At 33.0% G+C, this 3664-nt stretch overlaps 2 long non-coding RNA genes across 2 annotated transcripts; both read right to left on the bottom strand.

The window, feature by feature from the left end:
* Nucleotides 1-2670, bottom strand: LOC145123697 (uncharacterized). Its single transcript, XR_013715245.1, has 4 exons — nucleotides 2593-2670; nucleotides 2348-2490; nucleotides 917-994; nucleotides 1-362 (listed from the first exon to the last, which is right to left on the bottom strand). It is a non-coding gene; the product is annotated as an uncharacterized LOC145123697 (long non-coding RNA).
* A 209-nt stretch (nucleotides 2671-2879) lies between these two features.
* Nucleotides 2880-3319, bottom strand: LOC145124316 (uncharacterized). Its single transcript, XR_013715594.1, has 3 exons — nucleotides 3209-3319; nucleotides 3044-3115; nucleotides 2880-2959 (listed from the first exon to the last, which is right to left on the bottom strand). It is a non-coding gene; the product is annotated as an uncharacterized LOC145124316 (long non-coding RNA).
* Between the last annotated feature and the right edge of the window lie 345 nt (nucleotides 3320-3664).

Genomic DNA, 3664 nt, shown 5'->3' with positions numbered 1-3664 from the left:
TAATCAAACAGACTTGTGGCATATCCTAATTGTGTCAGCAAACTTTCCTAACATTTCTACTTGAGAAATATGTTGTCTTTCTGTCCTTAAATCTTTAAGCAAATATCACCATTTTGTGGGTGAAGCTAGGTAAAAGTAGTAATACAAAATAAGAGTTTTATAAACAAAAACATACATTTTACTTTCATAGTTAAAAAGGAAGATTTTCGCCTGTCCATGAGTCCGGGAAAATATTGACCTTGGTAGGTGGAGATGCAATAAACTTTAGTTGATAACACAGGGCAACAATGCAATTTCAACATTGTTACTATTCTTTTGAGTAGGCTTACCAACAGTCCTTTGATATATGAACCATCATGGCCCTACACAATACAAATTACATCATATCAGCAGAAGCAGAATGACATTTGAATCCCAATAAATAGCATTGTATTTTCATCTATTTGCATTCTACTTTCCTTTCTTTCAATTAAAACATTGGATGACATGGCTATAATTGATATAATTGTAAAAAATGCTACAACTAACGACTCGATAGAAGTAGATTGATATTTCTTGTATTCTTAACCTATGTTGTGTAAAGAATTTGGAAAAAATCCTTTTACTCCAAAGTTCAATGCCATTTTTTGTTTTTAAATTTGAAAGTTTTGGGTTTTCCAGTTATGCCCCTATTAAACAAATAATTTTTTTACCTATTCGAATATAGCCCTCACTCCACCAATGACGACAATGTTCTATTAGAATCATATATAAAGGCGATTATTCACAAAGTTCATTAAGTTATAGGAAAAATTCTATGGTGATTACAGAGAAATGGTTTACCTAGTGCACATCAGATTTGTAAGTGGAAGAAAATAGAAAGGAAAAATGAAAATGAAATATAACTGAAGAATTAGGATGACAAATAATTACATACCTTCACCTTCTTCACTTTCTTTTTCTTCTTTTTCTAAGCCACATCACCTAATATGAGAGATGGTTGCACTTCATCCATCTGAAGACAAAATGAAAAGTTTGTTGGTTGGAAAGCCTCAAATCTCACACTCTAAACTTTCGTATATAATGAACTTGGAGAAGAGAACAAAAGACTTTCAAATATGAAGTATAAATGGTGTACTTTAAACTTGCAGAAAAGGTAGACACTGAAGACTTCCTTTATTCATTAACTCTAAAGGCTTTAAATAGCCTACCGACTACAACGTGCAACGCAAAAGTAGGAATAAAAGACTCCTATTTTTACTACACCTAAAGACCCACTCTCTAACGTATACCTCCTTGCAAATCGGTCAAAGGAGTATACCAATTCTAAACTAATAAAATCAATAACTAAAGACATAAAACTTAAACTAAATTTTCTTTATTCCAATACCCAACTGCATGTCACGTGAATATGGTAAATGAGCCAATTAATTCCAACAAAGTTGTCAAACATGGTAAAACCGTAAACATCGATTTAAATGAATAAGTAATGACAAGCAAAAAATTTCTGAAATACCCAGTTCAAGAATCAACGATAAGTTACCATTTATGATCTAGGAACAATTCGAATCAGAATAAGATTCTGTGGAATTGGTACTATAAGACTCCATAGCTTCTGAATGGAAGAGAAACAGAGGGAAAGAGAGGTAGTGAAGGAAACACATCTTCATTTGATTAGCAGCCCAAAAGACAAAGGTAGATGAAAGCAGCAACTGACGAAAAGCGGTAGAAGGAGTCGATGCATCATTTGATTGGATGACATGGGCGCCGAGGGACGAAAAGCGGCAACTGACGAAAATTTGGTGGCACAAGTCCGAAAGAGGCAAAGGGACCAATTTTTCCAAAAAGTAAAAAACATGTGGCAAAAATCAGAAGTCCAAACGATCACTGTTCACCGACTCCATGAAATTTAATATATATCGTAAATATTGTAAAATTAAAAAACAATTATGACATTTTATTCTATTTATAACATATAAAAATCATTACAATATGTAGAAAGTGAAATATCAAGAATTTCAAACTCATGTAGGGATTATGCTGAATCTAATGTATATCAAGAAAATTACCAACATTAGATGAAGTAGGAGTAAGGCTAATTTAGTCATTTTATCCCAAAATGTTTCGTAATAAGGAAAAAAAACAAAGTACAATGCTACAATCAGATATATTCTTCAAAGTACTACACTGTCTTTATAAGAAAAAGAAACTAAAAATATGATGTTATAATAGGGAAAAAAAAGAGGAAAGTAAGATGCCAGAATACATGAACTGAAGTTAATAGTATGTTGCTATTTTTCTGCATGTATCCTTTGTTTTATTGATCAAAAATGAAGTGAAGTGAAAAGACTGAAGTTTAAAGACAAACCTGAATTTGTCTTTCAAGTTTGTTGAGGATGTAATTTCTTTCAATATAATCAATAGCATGAGGGTTTAAATCATTTGCATACACATGCCTAACCTTTTTAGCTGCCTATATAGCCAAAGGACCAACCCCAGCAAAAACATCACCTGTTTCAGATTCCATAGCAAAAAAAATTAAAATCACAAATATTTAACATCACATTTACATTAGCATCTGTATAGGTAAGATCAAGTTTGAAGAAAACATACAAACACACAAACATCAGTCCATGTAAAAGAATTTAAAAGCCTCTGCTTTTCTGTTGCCATCTTTGAGCTCCAGTACCTGCATAATGTAGAAGGGTCAATGATGGTCCCTGTTCTTTCTGATTTTTACCATGTTTAGATTACGTAAAGCCTCTTCCATAATGTCACTTTCCGTAACATTAATGGCAATGAATATTACTTTTAAAGAAATAAATGACGAGATTATCAAAGATAAATGAAAATGAAGTCAACTAACCTTGTTCCTAACAATCTCCATCACCATTTTCTTGAACAAATTAGGTGGACCACAGGACCAACTATGTTGCTGATAACGAAAGACTCTGAATGTACTCCGAAGTTCGCTTTTCAACTATAAAAAACGTTGATCATCATAAAAATTAAATCACCAGTTAATTTTTTTTTAATTTGATATTGATTAAAAAATTGATGTTACTTGAAGATCGCCAAGATACAGAAAATTCGATCCTTTAAGACCTGCTAGAACAGCAAGATTCATGTCCTCCAACTGATAAGAAATGAGAATTTGTTTTCCTTATAATCGAGAATGACCAAACCCAGAAGGTTCATAAAAAAAGAGTAAAAGCTTGATTTTTCATACCTGATGGATATGGCGGTGGAGAAGTGAAGTTATAAAGTTCGATGACATTTCAAAATGGCTTAAAGATTCGTCATAATAGTTTACTTTACTGTTGACTCACCCTCACGCCTCGTTCCCGAGTTTAACAAAAGAAGAGAAGAGAAAAGAAAATCATGAGAGAAAACAAGAGAAAGGAAAGGAAAACAACATTTTATTTTGTGTTCCCGAGTTGGAGAGAAGTAGGAGGAAAATGAATCATTTTTTTCTTTCTTTCCAAATCCTCCCAAATTGGAAGGAAAGTTAGGAGGGAAAGTGATCCTCCCATTTCTCTCCACTTCCTTCCACTTTCCCCCTTTAATGAAACTCGGGAACACCAATTTCTTTTATTTTCTTCTGATTTCCACCAATTTCCTTTCCTTTCTCTCGTTAAATTGAACTCGGGAACTGGGTGTCAGTCTTTCGGTTCGTCTTTCCCCT

This window comes from Lactuca virosa, chromosome 7, assembly GCF_052849685.1.
Source record: "Lactuca virosa cultivar CGN04683 chromosome 7, Lactuca_virosa_CGN04683_v6, whole genome shotgun sequence".
Classification (NCBI taxonomy): domain Eukaryota; kingdom Viridiplantae; phylum Streptophyta; class Magnoliopsida; order Asterales; family Asteraceae; genus Lactuca; species Lactuca virosa.
Note: the sequence above shows the minus strand (reverse complement) of the source record. Positions and strands in the feature narration are given on the sequence as shown.